This window comes from Anomalospiza imberbis, unplaced genomic scaffold, assembly GCF_031753505.1.
Source record: "Anomalospiza imberbis isolate Cuckoo-Finch-1a 21T00152 unplaced genomic scaffold, ASM3175350v1 scaffold_1055, whole genome shotgun sequence".
Classification (NCBI taxonomy): domain Eukaryota; kingdom Metazoa; phylum Chordata; class Aves; order Passeriformes; family Viduidae; genus Anomalospiza; species Anomalospiza imberbis.
The window spans coordinates 1-24,214 of NW_027099444.1; the positions used below are offsets into that span (position 1 = coordinate 1).

Sequence of the window (24,214 nt, forward strand, 5' to 3'; positions counted from 1 at the left end):
TTTTGGGGTTTAAATGGGAATTTTTGGGGAAATTTTGGGAATTTTGGGGGGTTTAAATGGGAATTTTGGGGAAATTTTGGGAATTTTGGGGATTTAAATGGGAATTTTGGGGAATTTTGGGATTTAAATGGGAATTTCAGGGAAATTTAGGGAAATTTTGGGGGAAATTTGGGGATTTTTGGGGAGTTTTTGGGGTTTAAATGGGAATTTTGGGGAAATTTTGGGGGTTTAAATGAGAATTTTGGGGATATTTTGGGATATTTTGGGGAAATTTGGGAATTTTGGGGATTTAAATGGGAATTTTGGGGAATTTTGGGGGAATTTGGGGATTTTAGGGGGGTTTAAATGGGAATTTTGGGGGGGAATTTTTGAGAATTTGGGGCTTCAAAGGCTAATTTTGGGGATTATTTTCGGGATTTTGGGGATTTTTGGGGGGTTTAAATGGGAATTTTTGGGGAAATTTTGGGATTTTGGGGGATTTTTTGGGAATATTGGGATTTTTTGGGGGGTTTAAATGGGAATTTTGGGGAAATTTGGGGAATTTTTGAGAATTTGGGGCTCCAAACGCGAATTTTGGGGATTATTTTTGGGATTTTGGGGATTTTTGGGGGGTTTAAATGGGAATTTTGGGAATATTTTGGGAATTTCGGGGAAAATTGGGGAAATTTGGGGGGTTTAAATGGGAATTTTGGGGAATTCTGGGGGAATTTTGGAGGTTTAAATGGGAATTTTGGGAATTTTTGTGGATTTTTTGGGGGTTTAAATGGGAATTTTGGGGAAAATTTTGGGAATTTTGGGGAAATTTGGGGAATTTGGGGAATTTAGGCGATTTTTGGGGGTTTAAATGGGAATTTTGGGGAACTTTGGGGATATTTTGGGAATTCTGGGGGAATTTTGGGGGTTTAAGTGGGAATTTTAGGGAAATTTTGGGGAAATTTGGGGATTTTGGGGGGTTTAAATGGGAAATTTTGGGATTTTGGGGGATTTTTGGGGTTTTAAATGGGAATTTTGGGGAAATTTTGGGAATTTTGGGGGGTTTAAATGGGAATTTTGGGGGAATTTTGGGGAAATTTGGGGATTTTAGGGGGTTTAAATGGGAACTTTGGGAATTCTGGGGGTTTAAATGGGATTTTTTAGTAAATTTTGGGAATTTTGGGGAATTCTGGGGAAATTTTGGGAATTCTGGGGGGATCAATCGAATCCTGACGGGATTTGGGATAAACCCGGGGAATCTTTGGCGACTCGGGCGATTCCCGAGGGGATTTCAGGGATTTTGGGGGGGTCCCGGGTGGGAATTTTGGGGATTTTTTGGGAAATTTGCCCGAATTTTGGGATTTTTGGGGGAAATTTGGAATTTTGGGGGTTTTAAATGGGAATTTTGGGAAATTTGGGGAAATTTGGGGGGTTTCAATTAGAATTTTGGGGAAATTTTGGGAATTTTGGGGAAATTTGGGGATTTTTTGGGGGTTTAATTGGGAATTTTAGGGAAATTTTGGGAATTTTGAGAATTTGGGGCTCCAAATGCGAATTTTAGGGATTATTTTTGGGATTTTGGGGAAATTTGGCAATTTTGGGGATTTTTGGGGGGGTTTAAATGGGAAATTTAGGGAAATTTTGGGGAAATTTGGGGATTTTGGGGGTTTTTGGGGTTTAAATGGGAATTTTGGGGAAACTTTGGGAATTTTGGGGGGTTTTAATTGGGAATTTTAGGGAAATGTTGGGAATTTTTGAGAATTTGGGACTTCAAACCGCGAATTTTGGGAATTATTTTCGGGATTTTGGGGAAATTTGGTAATTTTGGGGATTTTGGGGGGTTTAAATGGGAATTTTGGGGAATTTTGGGATTTAAATGGGAATTTTGGGGGGAATTTGGGAATTTTGGGAAATTTTGGAGAAATCTGGGAAATTTTGGGGATTTTTGGGGGGTTTTAAATGGAATTTTGGGGAAATGAATTTGGGAATTTTAGGGGGGGTTTAAATGGGAATTTTGGGGAAATTGGGGGAATTTTGGGGGTTTCAATGGGAAATTTTGGGAATTTTGGGGATATTTTGGGAATTCTGGGGGTTTAAATGGGAATTTTGTGGAATTTTCGGATATTTTGGGAATTTAAATGAGAATTTTGTGTAATTCTGGGGCTATTTTGGGAATTCTGGGGGGATCTATCGAATCCTGACGGGATTTGGGATAAACCCGGGGAATCTTTGGCGACTCGGGCGATTCCCGAGGGGATTTCAGGGATTTTGGGGGGTCCCGGGTGGGAATTTTGGGGGATTTTTGGGAAATTTGCCCGAATTTTGGGGATTTTTTTGGGGAAATTTGCCCAAATTTTGGGGGATTTTTGGGGAAATTTGCCCGAATTTTGGGGATTTTTGGGAAATTTGCCCGAATTTTGGGGATTTTTGGGAAATTTGCCCGAATTTTGGGGATTTTTGGGAAATTTGCCCAAATTTTGGGGATTTTTGGGGAAATTTGGGAATTTTGGGGGTTTAAATGGGAATTTTGGGGAAATTTGGGGGGTTTCAATTAGAATTTTGGGGAAATTTTGGAATTTTGGGGAAATTTGGGATTTTGGGGGGTTTAATTGGGAATTTTAGGGAAATTTTGGGAATTTTTGAGAATTTGGGGCTCCAAATGCGAATTTTAGGGATTATTTTTGGGATTTTGAGGAAATTTGCAATTTTGGGGATTTTTGGGGGGGTTTAAATGGGAATTTTAGGGGGAATTTTTGGGAATTCTGGGAGATTCTTGAGTTAATTTTGGGAATTTTAGGGAAATTTTGGGGAATTTTGGGGATTTTTGGGAATTCTGGGGGAATTTTGGGGGTTTAAGTGGGAATTTTGGGGAAATTTTGGGATTTTGGGGGATTTTTTGGGGAATTTTGGGGAATTCTTGGGATTTTTGGGGGGTTTAAATGGGAAATTTGGGGAATTTTGGGATTTTTTGGGATTTAAATGGAATTTTAGAGAAAATTTGGGAATTTTGGGGAAATTTGGGGGGTTTAAATGGGAATTTTTGGATTTTTAGGGAAATTTTGGGGGTTCAAGTGGGAATTTTGGGGAAATTTTGGGAATTTTGGGGAATGTGGGAAATTCGGGAATTTGGGAATTCGGAAAATTGGGGATTTTTGGGGGGGTTTTAAGTGGGAATTTTGGGGAATTTTGGGGAATTAGGGGGAAATTTTGGGGTTTTAAATGGGAATTTTGGGGGGAATTTGGGGATTTTGGGGAAATTTTGGGAATTTTGGAGAAATCTGGGAAATTTTGGGGATTTTTGGGGGGTTTTAAATGGGAATTTTTGAGGAAATTTGGGGAATTTTGGGATTTTTTGGGGGTTTAAAATGGGAATTTTAGAGAAAATTTGGGAATTTTGGGGAAATTTGGGGGGTTTAAATGGGAATTTTGGGGGAAATTTTGGGATTTTGGGGGATTTTTTTGGAATTTTTGGGATTTTTGGGGGGTTTAAATGGGAATTTTGGGGAATTTTGGGGATTTTGGGGGGTTTTAAATGGGAATTTTGGGGAATTTTGGAGATATTTGGAATTCTGGGGAATTTTGGGGATTTAAATGAGAATTTTGGGGAATTTTGGGGGAATTTTTGAGAATTTGGGGCTTCAAAGGCAAATTTTGGGGATTATTTTCGGGATTTTTGGGGATTTTTGGGGGGTTTCAATGGGAATTTTGGGAAATTTTGGAATTTTGGGGAAATTTGGGGAAAATTGGGGGGTTTAAATGGGAATTTTGGGGAATTCTGGGGGAATTTTGGGGGTTTTAAATGGGAATTTTGGGAATTTTTGTGGATTTTTGGGGGGTTTAAATGGGAATTTTGGAGATATTTTGGGAATTTTGGGGAAATTTGGGGAAATTTGGGAAATTTAGGCGATTTTTGGGGGTTTAAATGGGAATTTTTAGGAAATTTTGGGAGTTTTGGGGAAATTTTGGGGTTTTAAATGGAATTTTGGGGGGAATTTGGGGATTTTGAGGAAATTTTGGAGAAATCTGGAAATTTTGGGGATTTTTGGGGGGTTTTTAAATGGGAATTTTGGGGAACTTTGGGGATATTTTGGAATTCTGGGGGAATTTTGGGGGTTTAAATGGGAATTTCAGGGAAATTTAGGGAAATTTGGGGGAAATTTGGGGATTTTGGGGGGGTTTTTGGGGTTTAAATGGGAATTTTTTGGGAAATTTTGGGAATTATGGGGGGTTTAAATGGGAATTTTGGGGAAATTTTGGGAATTTTGGGGATTTAAATGGGAATTTTGGGGGTTTTAAAGGGAATTTTTGGGGGAATTTTGGGAATTCTGGGGAAATTTTGGGAATTTTGGGGGTTTCAATGGGAATTTTGGGGAAATTTTTGGGAATTTTGGGGCGTTTAAATGGAATTTTGGGGATTTTGGGGGGATTTTTGGGGGTTTAAATGGGAATTTTGGGGAAATTTGGGGATTTTAGGGGGTTTAAATGGGAACTTTGGGAATTCTGAGGGTTTTAAATGGGAATTTTTGGTAAATTTTGGGAATTTTGGAGAAATCTGGGAAATTTTGGGGATTTTTGGGGGGTTTTAAATGGGAATTTTGTGGAAATTTTGGGAATTTTGGGGAAATGTGGGGATTTTAGGGGGTTTAAATGGGAATTTTGGAGAAATTTTGGGAATTTTAGGGGGGTTTAAATGGGAATTTTGGGGAATTTTGGGGATTTTTGGGGGGTTTAAATAGGAATTTTGGGGGAATTTTGGGGGAAATTTGGGGATTTTAGGGTGTTTAAATGGGACCTTTGAGAATTTTGGGGGTTTAAATGGGAAATTTTGGGTTAATTTTGGGGAATTTTGGGGAATTCTGGGGAAATTTTGGGAATTCTGGGGGGATCTATCGAATCCTGACGGGATTTGGGATAAACCCGGGGAATCTTTGGCGACTCGGGCGATTCCCGAGGGGATTTCAGGGATTTTGGGGGGTCCCGGGTGGGAATTTTGGGGATTTTTGGAAATTTGCCCGAATTTTGGGGATTTTTGGGGAAATTTGGGAATTTTGGGGGTTAAAATGGGAATTTTGGGGAAATTTGGGGGGTTTTCAATAGAATTTTGGGGAAATTTTGGGAATTTTGGGGATTTTTGGGGGGTTTAATTGGGAATTTTAGGGAAATTTTGGGAATTTTTGAGAATTTGGGCTTCAAACGCGAATTTTAGGGATTATTTTCTGGATTTTGGGGAAATTTGGCAACTTTGGGATTTTTGGGGGGTTTAAAATGGAAATTTAGGGAAATTTTGGGGGAAATTTGGGGATTTTGGGGGTTTTTGGGGTTTAAATGGGAATTTTTGGGGAAACCTTTGGGAATTTTGGGGGGTTTAATTGGGAATTTTAGGGGAAATTTTGGGAATTTTTGAGAATTTGGGACTTCAAACGCGAAATTTTGGGAATTATTTTCGGGATTTTGGGGAAATTGGTAATTTTGGGGATTTTGGGGGGTTTAAATGGGAATTTTGGGGAATTTTGGGGATTTAAATGGGAATTTTGGGGGGAATTTGGGGATTTTGGGGAAATTTTGGAGAAATCTGGGAAATTTTGGGGATTTTTGGGGGATTTAAATGGAATTTCAGGGAAATTTAGGGAAATTTTGGGGAAATTTGGGATTTTGGGGGGTTTTTTGGGGTTGAAATGGGAATTTTGGGGAAATTTTGGGAATTTTGGGTAAATTTTGGGAATTTTAGGGGGTGTTTAAATGGAAATTTGGGGATATTTTGGGAATTCTGGGGGTTTCAATAGGAATTTTTGGGAATTCTGGGGAAATTTGGGAATTCTGGGGGTTTAAATGGGAATTTTGGGGGAATTTTGGGGAAATTTGGGGATTTTAGGGTGTTAAAATGGGAACTTTGGGAATTCTGGGGGTTTAAATGGGAATTTTGGGTTAATTTTGGGAATTTTGGGGAATTCTGGGGAAATTTTGGGAATTCTGGGGGGATCTATCGAATCCTGACGGGAATTTGGGATAAACCCGGGGAATCTTTGGCAACTCGGGCGATTCCGAGGGGATTTCAGGGATTTTGGGGGGTCCCGGGTGGGAATTTTGGGGATTTTTGGGAAATTTGCCCGAATATTGGGGGATTTTTGGGGAAATTTGGGAATTTTGGGGGTTTTAAATGGGAATTTTGGGGAAATTTGGGGGGTTTCAATTAGAATTTTGGGGAAATTTTGGGGAAATTTGGGGAATTTTGGGGATTTTTGGGGGGGGTTAATTGGGAATTTTAGGGAAATTTTGGGAATTTTTGAGAATTTGGGGCTCCAAACGCGAATTTTAGGGATTATTTTCGGGATTTTGGGGAAATTTGGCAATTTTGGGGATTTTGGGGGTTTAAATGGGAATTTTAGTGGAATTTTGGGGGTTTGGGGGAAATTTGGGAATTTTGGGGAAATTTGGGGAATTTTGGGCGTTTAAATGGGAATTTTGGGAATTTTTGTGGATTTTTTGGGCGGTTTAAATGGGAATTTTAGGAAAATTTTGGGAATTTTGGGGAAATTTGGGGAATTTAGGCGATTTTTGGGGGTTTAAATGGGAATTTTGGGGAACTTTGGGGATATTTTGGGAATTCTGGGGGAATTTTGGGGGTTTAAATGGGAATTTCAGGGAAATTTAAGGAAATTTAGGGAAAATTTGGGGATTTTGGGGAGTTTTTGGGGTTTTAAATGGGAATTTTGGGGAAATTTTGGAATTATGGGGGGGTTTAAATGGGAATTTTGGGGAAATTTTGGGAATTTTGGGGATTTAAATGGGAATTTTGGGGGGTTTTAAATGGGAATTTTGGGGGGAATTTTGGGAATTTTGGGGGTTTCAATGGGAATTTTGGGGAAATTTTGGGCGTTTAAATGGGAATTTTGGGGATTTTGGGGGGATTTTTGGGGGTTTAAATGGGAATTTTGGGGGAATTTTGGGAATTTTGGGCGTTTAAATGGGAATTTTGGGGATTTTTGGGGGGTTTAAATAGGAATTTTTGGGGAATTTTGGGGATTTTAGGGTGTTAAAATGGGAACTTTGGGAATTCTGGGGGTTTCAATGGGAATTTTGGGTTAATTTTGGGAATTTTGTGTAATTTTGGGGCTATTTTGGGAATTCTGGGGGGAATTTTGGGGATTTTTACTGGGATTTTGGGGGGTTTTGAGGAATTTTGGGATTTTGGGGGAATGCGGGAAATTCGGGAATTTGGGAATTCGGAAAATTGGGGGATTTTTGGGGGGTTTTAAATGGGAATTTTGGGGATATTTTTGGGAGTTTTGGGGAAATTTTGGGAATTTAAATGGGAATTTTGGGGGAATTTGGGGATTTTGAGGAAAATTTTGGAGAAATCTGGGAAATTTTGGGGATTATTGGGGGGTTTTAAATGGGAATTTTGGGGAACTTTGGGGATATTTTGGGAATTCTGGGGGAATTTTGGGGGTTTAAATGGGAATTTCAGGGAAATTTAGGGAAATTTGGGGATTCTGGGGAGTTTTTGGGGTTTAAAATGGGAATTTTGGGGAAATTTTGGGAATTATGGGGGTTTAAAATGGGAATTTTGGGGAAATTTTGGGAATTTTGGGGATTTAAATGGGAATTTTGGGGAATTTTGGGGATTTTAAATGGGAATTTCAGGGAAATTTAGGGAAATTTTGGGGAAATTTGGGGATTTTGGGGAGTTTTTGGGTTTTAAATGGGAATTTTGGGGAAATTTTGGGGGTTTAAATGAGAATTTTTGGGGATATTTTGGGATATTTTGGGGAAATTTGGGAATTTTGGGGATTTAAATGGGAATTTTGGGGAATTTTGGGGGGAATTTGGGGATTTTAGGGGGGTTTAAATGGGAATTTTGGGGGGAATTTTTGAGAATTTGGGGCTTCAAAGGCTAATTTTGGGGATTATTTTCGGGATTTTGGGGATTTTTGGGGGTTTAAATGGGAATTTTTGGGGGAAATTTTGGGGATTTTGGGGGATTTTTTGGGGAATATTGGGATTTTTTGGGGGGTTTAAATGGGAATTTTGGGGAAATTTGGGGAATTTTTTGAGAATTTGGGGCTCCAAACGGCGAATTTTGGGGATTATTTTTGGGATTTTGGGGATTTTTGGGGGGTTTAAATGGGAATTTTGGTGAATTCTGGGGGAATTTTGGGGGTTTTAAATGGGAATTTTGGGAATTTTTGTGGATTTTTTGGGGGTTTAAATGGGAATTTTAGGAAAATTTTGGGAATTTTGGGGAAATTTGGGGAATTTTGGGGAGTTTAGGCAATTTTTGGGGGTTTTAAATGGGAATTTTGGCGAACTTTGGGGATATTTTGGGAATTCTGGGGGAATTTGGGGGTTTAAGTGGGATTTTAGGGAAATTTTGGGGAAATTTGGGGGATTTTGGGGGGTTTAAATGGGAAATTTTGGGATTTTGGGGGATTTTTGGGGTTTAAATGGAATTTTGGGAAATTTTGGGAATTTTGGGGAATTTTGGGGCTATTTTGGGAATTCTGGGGGGATCTATCGAATCCTGACGGGATTTGGGATAAACCCGGGAATCTTTTGGCGACTCGGGCGATTCCCGAGGGGATTTCAGGGATTTTGGGGGGTCCCGGGTGGGAATTTTGGGGAATTTTTGGGGAAATTTGCCCGAATTTTGGGGGATTTTTGGGAAATTTGCCCAAATTTTGGGGATTTTTGGGAAAATTTGGGAATTTTGGGGGTTTAAATGGGGAATTTTGGGGAAATTTGGGGAAATTTGGGGGGTTTCAATTAGAATTTTGGGAAATTTTGGAATTTTGGGGAAATTTGGGGAAATTTGGGGGGTTTCAATTAGAATTTTGGGGAGAAATTTTGGGAATTTTGGGGAAATTTGGGGATTTTTTGGGGGTTTAATTGGGAATTTTAGGGAAATTTTGGGAATTTTTGAGAATTTGGGGCTCCAAATGCGAATTTTAGGGATTATTTTCTGGATTTTGGGGAAATTTGGCAACTTTGGGATTTTTGGGGGGTTTAAATGGGAAATTTAGGGAAATTTTGGGGAAATTTGGGGATTTTGGGGGTTTTTGGGGTTTAAATGGGAATTTTGGGAAACTTTGGGAATTTTGGGGGTTTAATTGGGAATTTTAGGGAAATGTTGGGAATTTTTGAGAATTTGGGACTTCAAACGCGAATTTTGGGAATTATTTTCGGGATTTTGGGGAAATTTGGTAATTTTGGGGATTTTGGGGGGTTTAAATGGGAATTTTGGGGAATTTTGGGGATTTAAATGGGAATTTTGGGGGGAATTTGGGGATTTTGGGGAAATTTTGGAGAAATCTGGGAAATTTTGGGGATTTTTGGGGGTTTTAAATGGAATTTCAGGGAAATTTAGGGAAATTTTGGGGAAATTTTGGGAATTTTAGGGGGTTTAAATGGGAAATTTGGGGATATTTTGGAATTCTGGGGGTTTCAATAGGAATTTTTGGGAATTCTGGGAAATTTGGGGAATTCTGGGGTTTAAATGGGAATTTTGGGGAAATTTTGGGGATTTTAGGGTGTTTAAATGGGAACTTTGGGAATTCTGGGGGTTTCAATGGGGATTTTGTGGAAATTTTGGGAATTTTGGGGAATTCTGGGGCTATTTTGGGAATTCTGGGGGGATCTATCGAATCCTGACGGGAATTTGGGATAAACCCGGGGAATCTTTGGCGACTCGGGCGATTCCCGAGGGGATTTCAGGGATTTTGGGGGGGTCCCGGGTGGGAATTTTGGGATTTTTGGGGAAATTTGCCCGAATTTTGGGGATTTTTGGGGGAAATTTGCACAAATTTTGGGGATTTTTGGGAAATTTGCCCGAATTTTGGGGATTTTGGGAAATTTGCCCGAATTTTGGGGATTTTTGGGAAATTTGCCCGGAATTTTGGGATTTTTGGGAAATTTGCCAAATTTTGGGGATTTTTGGGGGAAATTTGGGAATTTTGGGGGTTTAAATGGGAATTTTGGGGAAATTTGGGGAAATTTGGGGGGGTTTCAATTAGAATTTTGGGGAAATTTTGGGAATTTTGGGGAATTTTGGGGATTTTGGGGGGGTTAATTGGGAATTTTAGGGAAATTTTGGGAATTTTTGAGAATTTGGGGCTCCAAATGCGAATTTTAGGGATTATTTTCTGGATTTTGGGGAAATTTGGCAACTTTGGGATTTTTGGGGGGTTTAAATGGAAATTTAGGGAAATTTTGGGAGGAAATTTGGGGATTTTTGGGGGTTTTTGGGGTTTAAATGGGAATTTTGGGGAAACTTTGGGAATTTGGGGGGTTTAATTGGGAATTTTAGGGAAATGTTGGGAATTTTTGAGAATTTGGGACTTCAAACGCGAATTTTGGGAATTACTTTCGGGATTTTGGGGAAATTTGGTAATTTTGGAGATTTTGGGGGGTTTAAATGGGAATTTTGGGGAATTTTGGGGATTTAAAATGGGAATTTTGGGGGGAATTTGGGAATTTTGGGGAAATTTGGAGAAATCTGGGAAATTTTGGGGATTTTTGGGGGGTTTAAATGGGAATTTCAGGGAAATTTAGGGAAATTTAGGGGAAATTTGGGGATTTTGGGGGGTTTTTGGGGTTTAAATGGGAATTTTGGGGAAATTTTGGGAATTTTGGGGATTTAAATGGAATTTTGGGGAATTTTGGGGGTTTTAAATGGGAATTTTTGGGGGAATTTTGGGAATTCTGGGGAAATTTTGGGAATTTGGGGGTTTCAATGGGAATTTTGGGAAATTTTGGGGGTTTTAAATGGAAATTTTGGGGGAATTTTGGGGGAATTTGGGGATTTTAGGGTGTTAAAATGGGAACTTTGGGAATTCTGGGGGTTTCAATGGGAATTTTGGGGAAATTTTGGGAATTTTGGGGAATTCTGGGGAAATTTTGGGAATTTTGGGGGGATCTATCGAACCCTGACGGGATTTGGGATAAACCCGGGGAATCTTTGGCGACTCGGGCGATTCCCGAGGGGATTTCAGGGATTTTGGGGGGTCCCGGGTGGGAATTTTGGGGATTTTTGGGGGAAATTTGCCCCGAATTTTGGGGATTTTTTGGGGGAAATTTGCCCGAATTTTGGGGATTTTTGGGGGGAAATTTGCCCGAATTTTGGGCATTTCGGGGCTCCCGGCCGAGCTCACCTGCCTTCTCCACCTTCACCTTGGCGGCCATCATGGCTCCGGACGCGTCTCTGGGGCCTGGCAGGGGTGGGGGGGACTTCAGGGGTCCCAAAATTCCCCAAAATTCCCCAAAATTCCCCAAAATTTCCCCAAAATTCCCCAAAATTTCCCCAAAATCCGCGCCCCCCCCCCCTCACCGCCGCCCTCAGGCGCCGCCGCTTCCCGCCTTCCGCCGCCGCCGCTTCCCATTGGTCGAGGCGCCTGCCATTCAGGCCACGCAGCCAATCAGCGGCCTCGAAGGCGGCAGCGCCATTTTGCCTACGACTCCCGTCATGCCCCGCGGCCCCATAGAGCGCCATTGCAGCGGGGCCTACGACTCCCGTCATGCCCCGCGGACCCATAGAGCGCCATTGTAGCGGGGCCTACGACTCCCGTCATGCCCCGCGGCCCCATAGAGCGCCATTGCAGCGGGGCCTACGACTCCCGTCATGCCCCGCGGCCCCATAGAGCGCCATTGTAGCGGGGCCTACGACTCCCGTCATGCCCCGCGGCCCCCATAGAGCGCCATTGCAGCGGGGCCTACGACTCCCGTCATGCCCCGCGGCCCCATAGAGCGCCATTGTAGCCGGACTACGACTCCCGTCATGCCCCCGCGGCCCCATAGAGCGCCATTGTAGCGGGGCCTACGACTCCCGTCATGCCCCGCGCCCCCAGAGGCCCTGTAGCGCCTGGAGCCCCGAGTGCTCTCTGACCTTTAAGTTCCCTTCAAGTGCGGCTTGAGGATCCCTTAAATGGCTCCTGTGACCCACAAGTGGCCGTTAGGACCCCCAAGTGCCCCTAAAGCCCCCGTAGACCCCCAAGGTTACCGCTGGAGCAACCTCCGGGACTACAGCTCCCCACCGCGACGCGCATACAACTCCCGTCATCCTTCGCGCGCCCCATGGAGCCGCGTGGAACCGGGCCTCCAACTCCCATCATCCTTTGCGCGCCACATAGAGCCGCGTGTACCGGGCCTCCAACTCCCATCATCCTTTGCGCGCCACATAGAGCCACGTGTAACCGGGCCTCCAACTCCCATCATTCCGCGTGTAACCGGGCCTCTAACTCCCATCATCCTCCTCCTCGCGCCCCATGGAGCCGCGTGGAACTCGGCCTACAACTCCCATCATCCTTCGCGCGCCCCATGGAGCCGCGTGTAACCGGGCCTCCAACTCCCATCATCCTTTGCGCGCCCCATGGAGCCGCGTGTAACCCGGCCTACAATTCCCATCATCCTTCGCGCGCCCCATGGAGCCGCGTATAACCGGGCCTCCAACTCCCATCATTCCGCGTGTAACCGGCCTACAACTCCCATCATCCTCCGCGCGCCCCATGGAGCCGAGTGGAACCCGGCCTCCAACTCCCATCATCCTTTGCGCGCCCCATAGAGCCGCGTGGAACTCGGCCTACAACTCCCATCATTCCGCGTGTAACTGGGCCTCCAACTCCCATCATCCTTCGCGCGCCGCATAGAGCCGCGTGTAACCCGGCCTACAACTCCCGTCATCCTCCGCGTGCCCCATGGCGCCGCGTGTAACCCGGCCTCCAACTCCCATCATTCCGCGTGTAACCCGGCCTCCAACTCCCATCATCCTTCGCGCGCCCCACGGAGCCGAGTGGAACCCGGCCTCCAACTCCCAACATCCTCCTCGCGCCCCATGGAGCCGCGTGGAAACTCGGCCTACAACTCCCATCATCCTTTGCGCGCCCCATAGAGCCGCGTGTAACCCGGCCTCCAACTCCATCATCCTTTGCGCGCCCCATGGAGCCGCGTGTAACCCGGCCTACAACTCCGTCATCCTTTGCGCGCCCCATGGCGCCACACTGCAACCCGGCCTACAACTCCCATCATCCTCCGCGCGCCCCATGGAGCCGCGTGTAACCGGGCCTACAACTCCCATTATCCGCGTGTAACCGGGCCTACAACTCCCATCATCCTCCGCGCGCCCCATGGAGCCGCGTGTAACCGGGCCTACAACTCCCATCATCCTTTGCGCGCCACATAGAGCCGCGTGTAACCCGGCCTACAACTCCCATTATCCGCGTGTAACCGGGCCTCCAACTCCCATCATCCTTCTCGCGCCCCATAGAGCCACACTGCAACCGGGCCTCCAACTCCCATCATCCTTTGCGCGCCCCATAGAGCCGCGTGGAACCCGGCCTACAACTCCCATCATTCCGCGTGTGACCAGGCCTCCAACTCCCATCATCCTTTGCGCGCCACATGGATCCGCGTGGAACCCGGCCTACAACTCCCATCATCCTCCTCGCGCCCCATAGAGCCGCGTGGAACTCGGCCTACAACTCCCATCATCCTTTGCGTGCCACATAGAGCCGCGTGGAACCCGGCCTACAACTCCCATCATTCCGCGTGTGACCAGGCCTCCAACTCCCATCATCCTTTGCGCGCCACATGGATCCGCGTGGAACCCGGCCTACAACTCCCATCATCCTCCTCGCGCCCCATAGAGCCGTGTGTAACCCGGCCTCCAACTCCCATCATCCTCATCGCGCCCCATAGAGCCGTGTGTAACCCGGCCTACAACTCCCATCATCCTCCGCGCGCCCCATGGAGCTGCGTGTAACCCGGCCTCCAACTCCCATCATCCTTCGCGCGCCCCATAGAGCCGCGTGTAACCCGGCCTACAACTCCCATCATCCTTGCGCGCCCCATAGAGCCACACTGCAACCCGGCCTACAACTCCCATCATTCCGCGTGTAACTGGGCCTCCAACTCCCGTCATCCTTTGCGCGTCCCATAGAGCCGCGTGTAACTCGGCCTCCAACTCCCATCATCCTTCGCGCGCCCCATGGCGCCACACTGCAACCCGGCCTCCAACTCCCATCATCCTTTGCGCGCCCCTTAGAGCCACACTGCAACCCGGCCTCCAACTCCCATCATCCTTTGCGCGCCCCATAGAGCCACACTGCAACCCGGCCTCCAACTCCCATCATCCTTCGCGCGCCCCATGGAGCCGCGTGAAACCCGGCCTCCAACTCCCATCATCCTTTGCGCGCCCCATAGAGCCACACTGCAACCCGGCCTCCAACTCCCATCATCCTTTGCGCGCCCCATGGCGCCGCACTGCAACCCGGCCTCCAACTCCCATCATCCTTTGCGCGCCCCATAGAGCCACACTGCAACCCGGCCTCCAACTCCCGTCATCCTCCGCGCGCCCCCTTGCTCTTCGCCTACGAGTCCCGTCATGCCCCGCGCCGCCCATAGCGCAGCGCTGCAGGCCCCGCCCCCCCCGCACTACAACTCCCGTGGTGCCCCGCGGCGCGTTTCGCGCGCTTTTTCTCTTCCCCTCACGGCTCCCCCCCCCCCACCCCCGGCCATGATGGCGGAGGCTCTGGGCCGCTGGCTCCGGGAGGAGATGGAGCTGCCGCCCTCCGCCGCCCCCTCCCCGGCCGCGCTCCGCAGGTCGGGACCACCCGGGGAACCCCAACCCCCACTCGGGGCCGGCCTGAGGCGGGGAGAGCTCGGGGGATTGCGGGGGGCCGGGGGTGGGAACCCCCCCCTGAGCGCTCTGGGAGGGGGGGATCGGGAAGTGAAGGCGGCCTGAGGCGGTTTGGGGTCCCTTGGGGGGGTCCTGGGGGGTTTTGGGGTTCCTGGGGGGTTTTGGGGTGGTCCTGGGGGGTTTTGGGGTCCCTTGGGGTGGTCCTGGGGGGGTTTGTGGGGTTCCTGAGGGGTTTTGGGGTCCCTTGGGAGGGTCCAGGGGGGGTTTGTGGGGTTCCTGGGGGTTTTGGGGTCCCTTGAGAGGGTCCGGGGGGGTTTTGGGGTCCCTTGGGTGGGTCCTGGGAGGGTCTGGGGGGGTCCTGGGGGGTTTTGGGGTCCCTTGGGGGGGCTCCTGGGGGGTTTTGGGGTCCCTTGGGGTGGTCCTGGGGGGGTTTGTGGGGGTCCTGGTGGGTTTTGGGGTCCCTTGGGAGGGTCCTGAGGGGTTTTAGGGTTCCTGGGGGTGGTCCGGGGGAGGTTTGGGGGGTACCGGGGAGTTTTGGGGTCCCTTGGGAGGGTCTGGGGGGGTTTTGGGGGTGTCCTGGGGGGTTTTGGGGGAGTCCTGGTGTGTTTTGGGGTCCCTTGGGAGGGTGTTTGGGGTTCCTGGGAAGTTTTGGGGTCCTTTGGGAGGGTCCGCGGGGGTTTGGGGGGGTCCTGGGGGGTCCCTTGGGGGGGTCCTGGTGTGTTTTGGGGTCCCTTGGGAGGGTATTTGGGGTTCCTGGGGAGTTTTGGGGTCCTTTGGGAGGGTCCTGGGGGGTCCCTTGGGGGGGTCCTGGGGGGTCCCTTGGGGGGGTCCTGGTGTGTTTTGGGGTCCCTTGGGAGGGTATTTGGGGTTCCTGGGGAGTTTTGGGGTCCTTTGGGAGGGTCCTGGGGGGTCCCTTGGGGGGGTCCTGGGGGGTCCCTTGGGGGGGTCCTGGTGTGTTTTTGGGTCCCATGGGGGGGTTCTGGGGGGTTTTGGCGTGACTTGGGAGGGTCCTGGGGGTTTTGGGGTCCCTTGGGTGGGTCCTGGGAGGGTTCTGGGGGTTTTGGGGTCCCTTGGGTGGGTCCTGGGAGGGTCCTGGGTGGTTTTGGGGTCCCTTGGGTGGGTCCTGGGAGGGTTTGGGGTGTTCCTGGGGGGTTTTGGGGTCCCTTGGGAGGGTCCTAGGGGGGTTTTGGGGTCCCTTGGGGTGGTCCTGGGGGGGTTTGTGGGGGTCCTGGGGAATTTTGGGGTCCCTTGGGTGGGTCCGGGGGGGTTTTGGGGTCCTTTAGGGGGGTCCTGGGGGGTTTTGGGGTCCCTTGGGAGGGTCCCTGGGGGGTTTGGGGTCCCTTGGGGTGGTCCTGGGGGTTTTGGGGGGGGTCCTGGTGGGTTTTGGGGTCCCTTGGGAGGGTCCTAGGGAGGTTTTGGGGTCCCTTGGGGTGGTCCTGGGAGGGTCTGGGGTGGTCCGGGGGGGTTTTGGGGTCCCTTGGGGGATGTTTGGGGGGATTTGGGGTCCCTTGGGGTGGTCCTGGGGGGGTTTGTGGGGGTCCTGGGGAATTTTGGGGTCCCTTGGGTGGGTCCTGGGAGGGTCTGGGGGGGTCCTGGGGGGTTTTGGGGTCCCTTGGGAGGGTCCGGGGGGGTTTTGGGGTCCCTTGGGAGGGTCCCTGGGGGGTTTTGGGGTCCCTTGGGAGGGTCCTGGGGGGGTTTGTGGGGGTCCTGGGGGATTTTGGGGTCCCTTGGGAGGGTCCTGAGGGGTTTTAGGGTTCCTGGGGGTGGTCCGGGGGAGGTTTGGAGGTCCTGGGGAGTTTTGGGGTCCCTTGGGAGGGTCCAGGGGGGGGTTTGTGGGGGTCCTGGGGGGTTTTGGGGGAGTCCTGGTGTGTTTTGGGGTCCCTTGGGAGGGGCTTGGGGGGGTCCTGAGGGGTTTTGGGGTCCCTTTGGAGGGTTTTTGGGGGTCCTGAGGGGTTTTGGGGTCCCTTGGGAGGGTCCTGGTGTGTTTTGGGGGAGTCCTGGTGTGTTTTGGGGTCCCTTGGGGGGATTTGGGGGGGTCCTGGGGGATTTTGGGGTCCCTTGGGAGGGTCCGGGGGGCTTTAGGGGGGTTCCTGGGGGATTTTGGGGTCCCTTGGGAGGGTCCCGGGTAATTTTGGGGTTCCTGGGGGGTTTTTGGGGTCCCTTGGGAGGCTCCTGAGTGAGTTTGGCGTTTCCGGGGGGGTTTTGGGGGTTCCTGGGGATTTTTGGGGTCCCTTGGGAGGGTCCCAGGTAATTTTGGGGGTCCCGGCGGGTTTTGGGGTCCCTTGGGAGGCTCCTGATTGAGTTTGGCGTTTCCGGGGGGGTTTTGGGTTTCCTGGGGGTTTTTTGGGGTCCCTTGAGAGGGTCCTGGGTAACTTTGGGGTCCTGGGGGTTTTTTGGGGTCCCTTGGGAGGGTTCTGGGTAATTTTGGGGTTCCTGGGGGGTTTTTGGGGTCCCTTGGGAGGCTCCTGAGTGAGTTTGGCGTTTCCGGGGGGGTTTGTGGGGGGTCCTGGGGATTTTTGGGGTCCCTTGGGAGGGTCCCGGGTAATTTTGGGGTCCTGGGGGTTTTTTGGGGTCCCTTGGGAGGGTCCCAGGTAATTTTGGGGTCCCGGTGATTTTTGGGGTTCCTTGGGAGGCTCCTGAGTGAGTTTGGCGTTTCCGGGGGGGTTTTGGGGTTCCTGGGGGGTTTTGGGGTCCCTTGGGAGGGTCCCAGGTAATTTTGGGGTCCCGGTGATTTTTGGGGTTCCTTGGGAGGCTCCTGAGTGAGTTTGGCGTTTCCGGGGGTTTTTGATCTCTGCTCGGGATTTTGGGGTCTCTTTTCGGGCTTCCTGGGCGGATTTGGGAGGATTTCGGGGTCCCTTGGCGGGGTTCGGAAACCCCTCGGGGATTTTTTTGGGGTTCAGGGTGAATTCTGGGCTCTCCCCCGGTCACCCCCCAATTCTGGGTTCCCCAAATTCCGTCCCCCCCAGGCTCTGCTCCGGCCCAACGGCCCCCGTTTGGGATTACGTCACTCGCCACGTCCGAAACCACCGGTGAGGGCGACCCCCAACGCTTAGGCGGTGAAAAAAAACCCTGAGAACCCCCCAAAACTAAAAGGGGACCCCAAAATTTGGGGGGAGAAGCTGTAAAAATGCCTTTCCAGGACTACAGCTCCCATGATCCCCTGGGGCCCATTGGGTGCCATTATAGCCAAGCCTACAACTCCCATGATCCCCCGGGGCCCATTGGGTGCCATTATAGCCGAGCCTACAACTCCCATGATCCCCTGGGGCCCCTTGGGTGCCATTATAGCCGAGCCTACAACTCCCATGATCCCCTGAGCTCATTGGGTGCCATTATAGCCGAGCCTACAACTCCCATGATCCCCCGGGGCCCATTGGGTGCCATTATAGCCGAGCCTACAACTCCCATGATACCCCGGGGCCCATTGGGTGCCATTATAGCCGAGCCTACAACTCCCATGATCCCCCGGGGCCCATTGGGTGCCATTATAGCCGAGCCTACAACTCCCATGATCCCCCGGGGCCCATTGGGTGCCATTATAGCCGAGCCTACAACTCCCATGATCCCCTGGGTGCCATTATAGCTGGGCCTACAACTCCCATGATCCCCCGGGGCCCATTGGGTGCCATTATAGCTGAGCCTACAACTCCCATGATCCCCCGGGGCCCATTGGGTCCCATTATAGCCGAGCCTACAACTCCCATGATCCCCCGGGGCTCATTGGGTCCCATTATAGCCGAGCCTACAGCTCCCATGATCCTCTGGGGCCCATTGGGTGCCATTATAGCCGAGCCTACAACTCCCATGATGCCCCGGGGCTCATTGGGTGCCATTATAGCTGAGCCTACAACTCCCATGATCCCCTGAGGCTCGTTTGGTGCCATTATAGCCGAGCCTACAACTCCCATGATCCCCTGGGGCCCATTGGGTCCCATTATAGCCGAGCCTACAACTCCCATGATCCCCTGGGGCCCATTGGGTGCCATTATAGCCGAGCCTACAACTCCCATGATCCCCTGAGCCCCATTGGGTCCCATTATAGCCGAGCCTACAACTCCCATGATCCCCTGGGGCCCATTGGGTGCCATTATAGCCGAGCCTACAACTCCCATGATCCCCTGAGCCCCATTGGGTGCCATTATAGCCGAGCCTACAACTCCCATGATTCCCTGGGGCCCATTGGGTGCCATTATAGCCGAGCCTACAACTCCCATGATCCTCTGGGATTCATTGGGTCCCATTATAGCCTAGCCTACAACTCCCATGATCCCCTGGGGCTCTTTGGGTCCCATTGGGTGCCATTATAGCCGAGCCTACAACTCCCATCATCCCCCGGGGCCCATTGGGTGCCATTATAGCCGAGCCTACAACTCCCACCATGCCCTGGGACCCATTGGGTGCCATTATAGCCGAGCCTACAACTCCCATGATCCTCTGTGGCCCATTATAGCCGAGCCTACAACTCCCATGATCCCCTGGGGCCCATTGGGTCTCATTAAAGCCGAGCCTACAACTCCCATGATCCCCCGGGGCCCATTGGGTGCCATTAAAGCCGAGCCTACAACTCCCATGATCCCCCGGGGCCCATTGGGTGCCATTATAGCCGAGCCTACAACTCCCATGATCCCCCGGGGCCCATTGGGTGCCATTATAGCCGAGCCTACAACTCCCATGATCCCCCGGGGCCCATTGGGTGCCATTATAGCTGAGCCTACAACTCCCATGATCCCCTGGGGCCCATTGGGTGCCATTATAGCCGAGCCTACAACTCCCATGATCCCCCGGGGCCCCATTGGGTCCCATTATAGCTGAGCCTACAACTCCCATGATCCCCTGGGCCCCATTGGGTCCCATTATAGCTGAGCCTACAACTCCCATGATCCCCTGAGCTCAATGGGTGCCATTATAGCCGAGCCTACAACTCCCATGATCCCCCGGGGCCCATTGGGTGCCATTATAGCCAAGCCTACAACTCCCATGATCCTCTGGGATTCATTGGGTCCCATTATAGCTGAGCCTACAACTCCCATGATCCCCCGGGGCCCATTGGGTGCCATTATAGCCGAGCCTACAACTCCCATGATCCCCCGGGGCCCATTGGGTGCCATTATAGCCGAGCCTACAACTCCCATGATCACCCGGGGCCCATTATAGCCGAGCCTACAACTCCCATGATCCCCCGGGGCCCATTGGGTCCCATTATAGCCGAGCCTACAACTCCCATGATCCCCTGGGGCCCATTATAGCCGAGCCTACAACTCCATGATCCTCTGGGATTCATTGGGTCCCATTATAGCCGAGCCTACAACTCCCATGATCCCCCGGGGCCCATTGGGTGCCATTATAGCCGAGCCTACAACTCCCATGATCCTCTGGGACTCATTGGGTGCCATTATAGCCGAGCCTACAACTCCCATGATCCCCCGGGGCCCATTGGGTCCCATTATAGCCGAGCCTACAACTCCCATGATCCCCTGAGCTCATTGGGTGCCATTATAGCCGAGCCTACAACTCCCATGATCCCCCGGGGCCCATTGGGTGCCATTATAGCTGAGCCTACAACTCCCATGATCCCCCGGGGCCCATTGGGTCCCATTATAGCCGAGCCTACAACTCCCATGATCCCCCGGGGCCCATTGGGTGCCATTACAGCCGAGCCTACAACTCCCATGATCCCCCGGGGCCCATTGGGTGCCATTATAGCCGAGCCTACAACTCCCATGATCCCCCGGGGCCCATTGGGTCCCATTATAGCCGAGCCTACAACTCCCATGATCCCCCGGGGCCCATTGGGTGCCATTACAGCCGAGCCTACAACTCCCATGATCCCCTGGGGCCCCTTGGGTGCCATTATAGCCGAGCCTACAACTCCCATGATCCCCTGAGCTCATTGGGTGCCATTATAGCCGAGCCTACAACTCCCATGATCCCCCGGGGCCCATTGGGTGCCATTATAGCTGAGCCTACAACTCCCATGATCCCCCGGGGCCCATTGGGTGCCATTATAGCCGAGCCTACAACTCCCATGATCCCCCGGGGCCCATTGGGTGCCATTATAGCTGAGCCTACAACTCCCATGATCCCCTGGGGCCCATTGGGTGCCATTATAGCCGAGCCTACAACTCCCATGATCCCCCGGGGCCCATTGGGTGCCATTATAGCCGAGCCTACAACTCCCATGATCCCCCGGGGCCCATTGGGTCCCATTATAGCCAAGCCTACAACTCCCATGATCCCCTGGGCCCATTGGGTGCCATTATAGCTGAGCCTACAACTCCCATGATGCCCCGGGGCCCATTGGCTCCCATTATAGCCGAGCCTACAACTCCCATCATCCCCCGGGGCCCATTGGGTGCCATTATAGCTGAGCCTACAACTCCCATCATGCCCCGGGGCCCATTGGGTGCCATTATAGCCGAGCCTACAACTCCCATGATCCCCCGGGACTCATTGGGTGCCATTATAGCTGAGCCTACAACTCCCATCATGCCCCAGGGCTCATTGGGCGCCATTATAGCCGAGCCTACAACTCCCATGATGCCCCGGGGCTCATTGGGTCCCATTATAGCCGAGCCTACAACTCCCATGATCCCCCGGGGCCCATTGGGTGCCATTATAGCCGAGCCTACAACTCCCATGATACCCCGGGGCCCATTGGGTCCCATTATAGCCGAGCCTACAACTCCCATGATCCCCCGGGGCCCATTGGGTGCCATTATAGCCGAGCCTACAACTCCCATGATCCCCCGGGGCCCATTGGGTGCCATTATAGCCGAGCCTACAACTCCCATGATCCCCCGGGGCCCATTGGGTGCCATTATAGCCGAGCCTACAACTCCCATGATCCCCCGGGGCCCATTGGGTCCTGTTATAGCCCAGCCTACAACTCCCATGATCCCCCAGGGCTCATTGGGTCCTGTTATAGCCCAGCCTACAACTCCCATGATGCCCGGGGCTCATTGGGTCCCATTATAGCCGAGCCTACAACTCTCATCATGCCCCGGGGCCCATTGGGTGCCATTATAGCCGAGCCTACAACTCCCATGATCCCCTGGGGCCCATTGGGTGCCATTATAGCCAAGCCTACAACTCCCATGATCCCCCGGGGCCCATTGGGTGCCATTATAGCCGAGCCTACAACTCCCATGATCCCCCGGGGCCCATTGGGTGCCATTATAACCGAGCCTACAACTCCCATGATCCCCTGGGGCCCATTATAGCCGAGCCTACAACTCCCATGATCCCCTGGGGCCCATTGGGTGCCATTACAGCCGAGCCTACAACTCCCATGATCCCCTGGGGCCCATTATAACTGAGCCTACAACTCCCATGATCCCCCGGGGCCCATTGGGTGCCATTATAGCCAAGCCTACAACTCCCATGATCCCCTGGGGCCCATTGGGTGCCATTATAGCCGAGCCTACAACTCCCATGATCCCCCGGGGCCCATTGGGTGCCATTATAGCCGAGCCTACAACTCCCATGATCCCCTGGGGCCCATTGGGTCCCATTATAGCCGAGCCTACAACTCCCATGATCCCCTGGGGCCCATTATAGCCGAGCCTACAACTCCCATGATCCCCCGGGGCCCATTGGGTGCCATTATAGCCAAGCCTACAACTCCCATGATCCCCTGGGGCCCATTGGGTGCCATTATAGCTGAGCCTACAACTCCCATGATCCCCTGGGGCCCATTGGGTCCCATTATAGCCGAGCCTACAACTCCCATGATCCCCCGGGGCCCATTGGGTCCCATTATAGCCGAGCCTACAACTCCCATGATCCCCCGGGGCCCATTGGGTGCCATTATAGCCGAGCCTACAACTCCCATGATGCCCCGGGGCCCATTGGGTGCCATTATAGCCGAGCCTACAACTCCCATGATCCCCCGGGGCCCATTGGGTCCCATTATAGCTGATCCTACAACTCCCATGATCCCCTGGGGCCCATTGGGTGCCATTATAGCTGAGCCTACAACTCCCATGATCCCCTGAGGTCATTGGGTGCCATTATAGCCGAGCCTACAACTCCCATGATCCCCCGGGGCCCATTGGGTGCCATTATAGCCGAGCCTACAACTCCCATCATGCCCAGGGCCCATTGGGTGCCATTATAGCCGAGCCTACAACTCCCATGATCCCCCGGGGCCCATTGGGTGCCATTATAGCCGAGCCTACAACTCCCATGATCCCCCGGGGCCCATTGGTTCCCATTATAGCTGAGCCTACAACTCCCATGATCCCCTGGGGCCCATTGGGTCCCATTACAGCCGAGCCTACAACTCCCATGATCCCCTGGGGCCCATTGGGTGCCATTATAGCCAAGCCTACAACTCCCATGATCCCTCGGGGCCCATTGGGTGCCATTATAGCCGAGCCTACAACTCCCATGATCCTCTGGGGCCCATTGGGTGCCATTATAGCTGAGCCTACAACTCCCATGATCCCCTGTGGCGCCCATTGGGTGCCATTATAGCCGAGCCTACAACTCCCATGATCCCCTGAGCTCATTGGGTGCCATTATAGCCGAGCCTACAACTCCCATGATCCCCCGGGGCCCATTGGGTCCCATTATAGCCGAGCCTACAACTCCCATGATCCTCTGGGACTCATTGGGTGCCATTATAGCTGAGCCTACAACTCCCATGATCCCCCGGGGCCCATTGGGTGCCATTATAGCTGAGCCTACAACTCCCATGATCCCCCGGGGCCCATTGGGTCCCATTATAGCCAAGCCTACAACTCCCATGATCCCCCGGGGCCCATTGGGTGCCATTATAGCCGAGCCTACAACTCCCATGATCCCCCGGGGCCCATTGGGTGCCATTATAGCCGAGCCTACAACTCCCATGATCCCCCGGGGCCCATTGGGTGCCATTATAGCCGAGCCTACAACTCCCATGATCCCCCGGGGCCCATTGGGTGCCATTATAGCCGAGCCTACAACTCCCATGATCCCCCGGGGCCCATTGGGTGCCATTATAGCCGAGCCTACAACTCCCATCATCCCCCGGGGCCCATTGAGTCCCATTATAGCCGAGCCTACAACTCCCATCATGCCTTGCGGCCCCGCCTCCCCCCCCCTCACGAAATTTTCGGGGTGTCCCCGCAGGAACGTCAAGAAGATTCGGGGAAACCTGCGCTGGTATCCGAAATTTGGCGGGGTGGAGTTCCCAAAAATTTGGGGGCTCCCGGCATTGAGAATTTCGGGGGCGGGGAAGCGTCAAAAACTTGGGGGGAACCCCAAAATTTGGGGGGTTCCCGAGGGTTTTTGTGGGGTTTGCGAGGTCCGAAATCAAGGGTGGGGGGATGGGCTCTGGAATTTGGGGTGGGGGCGTCCAACCCTGGCGCTTCACCCCAAAATTTAAGGGGAGACTTTCCGCTGGCTCCCCAATTTGTTCCTTAACTCGGGGCGCCAGGTACGGCCACCTGCAGGAGCCGGAGGTGAGGGGCACCCCAAAATTTGAGGGGGGGTTTTTGACGGAATTTGGGGCTCGGATTTGGGTCGGGGAACCCAAAATTTGGGCTGATTCCCCTGAGATTTGCGGGGGACGTTTTGAGGCGCTTCCCCCATTTTGGCGCCGTTCCGGGGCGTCCCAAAAATCCGTATTTTTTT

The 24,214-nt window shown here is 51.5% G+C and overlaps 1 long non-coding RNA gene across 1 annotated transcript; it reads left to right on the forward strand.

The window, feature by feature from the left end:
• The first annotated feature begins 14,454 nt into the window (after positions 1 to 14,454).
• LOC137465740 (uncharacterized) lies at positions 14,455 to 23,756 on the forward strand. The gene is made up of 3 exons (XR_010994812.1): positions 14,455 to 14,562; positions 17,566 to 17,628; positions 23,711 to 23,756. It is a non-coding gene; the product is annotated as an uncharacterized lncRNA (long non-coding RNA).
• Positions 23,757 to 24,214: the final 458 nt, after the last annotated feature.